We start from the raw sequence: 6,000 nt of genomic DNA, 5'->3' as shown, positions 1-6,000 counted from the left end.
CCATTATAAAACAGGTGTCAACAAATTTGCCTCAGGTAAGAGGGAATAGGATTTCACAGCAGATAAAACTGAGTAAGGTAATAAATCAGGTAACTAAGTTTGTACAAGAAAAGTGTGCCATTTCCGCTTGGGGAACAGATTTATGAGTTTACGCTTGGTGACCAAGTATGGGTCAAAGATTGGACGCATGATTTGCTAGCCCCTTGGTGAAAGGGCCCTTATGTTATTCTAACTACCCATACTGCAGTTAAAGTTTCAGGTATTGTCCCTTGGATCCATCATTCAAGGGTGAAGAGAACATACCACGCAGACCCAAAAAACGCTGAGTGGACTGCGCAGAGGAACCCTGCTGACCCTCAAGAGACTAAGACCATCCTTAAGAAGAAGGAAAAGAAGATCTTGGACGAGCCCCTTCAGGATGAAGGGGCACAATCAACTCCTGCTGCTTGGTCTCATCAACGTGATTTTGAATTTAACTTCCGTTTCAACTCAGGACAATGTTTTCATCTCATGGGGACATTCCTATGCAGACTTCCACAACACTCCCAGCTGCTGGGTATGTAGGGCTATGCCTCTGTCAGTGATGGAGGGACTTCCTTGGTGCGTGTCACCGCTCTGCCAAGGAGATTTTAAACCACTCTGCTCTTTTCTGGGATGACAAAAAGAGACTTTCCTCTCTCTTGCCAATCATAACCTCTTCTTGCTCTCTTGGTGTAAGACCTACAGTCGATACACTCAGGTCATGGAGTTACATTTGATATAAATGCCAGTGTAACAAAAGCCTAACCTACTTGTTGTAAATCTACCCCAGTAGCCCTGGTAAATCTACCTTATTTACATGCTAGGTAGACAAGATCGTGTTTCAATGGTATGAGTATATTGCTGCCTTATTCATACCCTCTATAGGGACAACAGATATCATGATTAAAGTAGAGGCCTTGACTAATTTCACAAAACAGGCCCTCCTAGATCGAACAAAAGCCATCCAAGCCTTAAATGAAGAGCAAATCCAAATGAGAAAGTGGTAATTCATAATAGAATGGCTTGGGACATACTCACAGCTGCTCAAGGAGGGACCTGTGCTGTAATTACGGTTGAATGTTGTGCATACATTCCTGACTTATCTGGCAATGTATCGACTGCTTTAGCTGACATGAAAAACCAGGTAAAAGCAATGTCAAATGAAAACCTTCCTTTCTGGACTTCGGTTCTATCTTGGGTGAAGGGCGATTGGTGGAAAACTGTATGTACCACTGTTGTAGTTGTCTTGATAGTTCTGCTTTGTGGACGCTGAATTTTATAATGTATTATGAACTTTGTAACCCAAAGGTTGATGTCATTCTCCCAAACTGGTAGTCAGAGAGCCAGGGTGCAATATATCCCTATGAATGATGCTCATAATATGAGTTATGGGGGAATGAAGAAGAAATTCATAGGGCCTGGACTCCATCTTAGGCCTGTTCATGCTGATCATGCTCGGCCACCTTTCCAATGGACTCTGAACTCTGTGTTTAGTGCCTATGAAAACAACAACAGAAGGATAAGATCCCCTCCAGACAGGGGAACCTTGAAGATCGTATCTAGGTTACTCATCGCCTAAGAGAAAACATACACTAATCACCCCTTCCTCCAGACAGGCCATAAATTTTTCTGTATCAATCGGAGTGTAACCTCAGGTTTATTGATTATTGGCTAATTGTTTGACTGTCTGAGCACATGAGCACATAGCACGTGAATGATGGGGTTATTGGGACTGTATTTTCCTTGGTTTATGTAAATCTCAAGGAATTTGGAGTGGTGGGTTCAGACACATACACATGGGGTATCAAAGATGTTCACAAATGCTGGTCGGGGTCCTTGGCTAAGAGAAGACTCTGCCTTGGGCCTGCCGGTGTAATAAACTGCACTCCACTATCTGCATTGTCCTTCTGAGTGAGTTTGTTTCCCAGAACGCGTGGCTACAACATACAAATTTCCTTTCTAAGCCCTAACACACGTGTTAACCTGTGTACCAAGCAATCGTTGCCACCTGCCTATTCCAGACTCCTGTGGGTCTGTGCCCCTTCTAATGCCTGCCAGGGGGGTGATCAGACCCCCTCTTCCACCCTACCGGGTGTGTTCCTCCTCACCTGAGCGCTCAGTTCCCCTGCTGCCATCCACTGCCTGCTAACACGAAAGGTCCGGGCATTGAGAAGCAGAATCCTTCCAGAAGGGCGAGGTGCCTTCCCCCCAGAAGATTCAAGCCGCAAGGCATCGGAGTAGTCCCAAATGGGACTTGTCTCCTCAAAGTGAGGAGTTTCCCGGTCCATGCACCAAATGTTGCAGCCACGTGTTCTGGGAAACAAACTCACTCAGAAGGACAATGCAGATAGTGGAGTACAGTTTATTACACTATTACACCGGCGGGCCCAAGGCAGAGTCTCTTCTTAGCCAAGTACCCTGATCAGTTTTTCTGAAAACCTTACATACCCTAAGTGTACATGCCAAACCCACCTCCCCAAATTCCCTGAAACTAGTCTGAACAAAGGAAAAGAAAGATACAATCAAATTTGTATCTTTGATACAACAAAGGGGACAATAGGCCTGTGGTCATACCCCAATAAGCATAATAGCATTTATGATTCTATTCGGTTACACAGATAATTAGGGTATTCTTTTAGGCAGCAGAGAGTCTAGGTAAGAGCCCTGGGGCTCTTCCGTCCAGGGGGCCTGATTTTCCAGTTGGTATGTTGTTTCCATAGACATTGGGCACATAGCTCAAAGTCCACAGTCCGGCCCATAATGGAGTCCTGCTTTCAAGATGGAGCCTGTTCTGTCTGTTTCCTCCTTCAGCCTTACCACAGAAGGAATGCTAACTCTTTGTGAGTTTAAGAAAGAGAAAAAGGACAGAAAATGAAACTTGCACAAGCATCCAGCTATCTCTACCACAGAGCCTAAATTCAAACTTTTGTAATATTATTAAATTCCAAGAATTTCCTGGTGATCCAGTGATTGAGACTCATGCTTTCACTAATGTGGGCCCAGGTTAGATCCCTGCTTGGGGAAAGGAAAAAAAATAGATAGATAGATAGGCTTTCCTGTATAAAATATATTATATATATAGGCTTCCCTGGTTGCTTAGTGGTAAAGAGCCAATGCAGGAGATGCAGGAGATGAGGGTTCAATACCTGGGTTGGGAAGATCCCCTGGAGTAGGAAATAGCAACCCACTCCAGTATTCTAGCCTGGGAAATCCTGTGGACAGGAGAGACTGGTGGGCTACAGTCCATAATGTCACAAGGAGTCTGACAAGGCTGGACACACACACATGTATATATTGTTGTTGTTGGTTGTTTAGTAACCAAGTTCTATCTGACTCTTTGTGACCCCATGGACTGTAGCCCACCAGTATCCTCTGTCCAGAGGATTTCCCAGGCAATAATACTGGAATGGATTGTCATTTCCTTCTCCAGGGGATCCATCTTCCCAACCCAGGGACTGAACCGTGTCTCCTGCATTGACAGACAGATTCTTTACTGCTGAGCCACCAGGGAAGCCCATATATGTATATGTATGTATGTGTGTATATATATATATATACATAATTAAATTCCATCAGCAAAGCCATACTGAAGTCCCTTGAGCTTTAATCATTGTCCCAAGAGGCAAACAAATTGTCTTGGGAGGCTCTAGGCCACAGATAGGACCACTTTGTCCCAAAGACCGCTAACAGAAACAGTATCCACAGATCAGCCAGACTCTAACCTCGGGGAATAAGAATCCTGCTGGCAGAGGAGAAAGAAATACATATGAAATTAGCACAAATAAGGCTCAACGAGTTCATGAGCCTTCTCAGCAACACCCAAATCAGAATTTTTCTGAAAAATGTAAAATATGCCAATCAGTCACCAGAACACTGCTCTGGAAAATGTGAAAATTATATTATTTGATAATGAATCTGAGACTTGAATTTCAGAGGTGCTAAAAAAGGTGGAGAGGGTCTGGTTTTCTGTTCATTTGCCTCTGTTGTAAAATATATTCCCTGCCACGTGTGCTATACATGCAAACAGACGTTAGTCAAAAACCACAGAAATGTTTTAATTAATGCATGTCTTCCTCTCTTCACAAGTTCAAACCTTTTCTCTACTCAGTAAATCTTTTATGAGAAAAAAATAAGTCTATTATTATATATAAGACATAAAGCAGATATATATAATAAATACTGATTTATACATACATACATATGCATAAATGATTCAATTAGGGAAACACAGAGTGATACAAAGTGAGAATTAGGCTGGGATTTCTTTTTCACAATACAATATACTTTCAGTTTTCAAACCTCACTGGTTTCTGCCCAGCAACTGATGAGAACCTCCCCTCTGAGCCAATCCGAAACTAATTCTTCACAGACCTATTCTTACTCTTTCTCAGAGTGAGCATGCATCTCTCTTTTTCCTTTCTTCCAGAGAAAAGAGACTCTTATTTATAATGAGGAACTATTGATTATCTTTACTCTGTGGGCTGTAATTTTCAGATGGGATTGCCAAGAGGTAAGTGTGGGAAAATAGGTAAAATCCAGGGTGAGGAGCCTTGGAAGGAGGAAGGCTGAAGAGCTGAGAGAGGGCCTTGCCCAGAGAAAGTGATTGGGGCTCAGGTGTGCTGTAGTAAGGGGATGAGGGGGTGGAGACAGCAGGGCAATGCAAAGGCTAAAGACCTGAATTTGAGCATTTGTGGGAGAGTTACAATGTGAATGAAAAAAGCTTGCTGATTGCATGTTCTTAGGAGATTACTGTGATCAGAAAGGAGCAAAGGACTCTTATCTCTCCTAGTCATCTCTGGGAATGTGTTCTAAGAGATTCTGAAAAAAAGATATGCCTTAAAGATTTGCATGTAAAGATGTTCATTACAGAATTATTTGTAATTTAAAAAATCTGAATCAGCATATGCAACAGTTGGAGAATGGATACAAACACATTGTCCAATCATGAAAGGGATTTTGGAATCATGTTTTTAATAAAGAGTTTTTATTTCTAATTGTAACAAAGCTGGATTTAATTTGGAGATTTAAATTGTATCTACATTTTGCTATTGAATCTTATTTATGATGAACAGCTTTAAACTTGAATGTTTGTGTTAATACTTGACTTTTTTTTCTTTAAGAGTAGTTTCTACAAGTGGAATTTCTGGGTCAAATGATAATTTTGACAATTTTCAGGCATTTAGTATATATCTATGGTCAAAATACTTCCAGAAATCCTTATAGTCCCATGAAGCAAAGTATATGATTACTATCACAGATTATTTAAATTATATTCCTTTATATTTTTCTCTGTTTTGATGTCGTCTTATTGTAGCCACGCGTTCTGGGAAACAAACTCACTCAGAAGGACAATGCAGATAGTGGAGTGCAGTTTATTACACCGGCGGGCCCAAGGCAGAGTCTCCTCTTAGCCAAGGACCCCGACCAGCATTTGTGAAAATCTTTTATACCCCATGTGTATATGTCTGAACCCACCACTCCAAATTCCTTGAGACTTACATAAACCAAGGAAAATACAGTCCCAATAACCCCATCATTCACGTGCTACGCGCTCATGTGCTCAAACAGTCAAACAATTAGCCAATAATCAATAAACCCGAGGCTACACTCTGATAGACACAGAAAAATTTATGGCCTGTCTGGAGGAAGGGGTGATTAGTGTATGTTTTCTCTTAGGCGATGAGTAACCTAGATATGATCTTCAAGGTTCCCCTGTCTGGAGGGGATCTTATCCTTCTGTTGTTGTTTTCATAAGCACTGAGAAACAGTGGAAACAGTGTCAGACTTAACTTTGGGGGGCTCCAAAATCACTGCAGATGGTGATTGCAGCCATGAAATTAAAAGACGCTTACTCCTTGGAAGAAAAGTTATGACTAACCTAGATAGCATATTCAAAAGCAGAGACATTACTTTGCCAACTAAGGTCCGTCTAGTCAAGGCTATGGTTTTTCCTGTGGTCATGTATAGATGTGAGAGTTG

This window comes from Ovis canadensis, chromosome 20 (genome assembly GCF_042477335.2).
Source record: "Ovis canadensis isolate MfBH-ARS-UI-01 breed Bighorn chromosome 20, ARS-UI_OviCan_v2, whole genome shotgun sequence".
NCBI lineage: Eukaryota > Metazoa > Chordata > Mammalia > Artiodactyla > Bovidae > Ovis > Ovis canadensis.
This window is presented reverse-complemented; position numbering follows the sequence as displayed.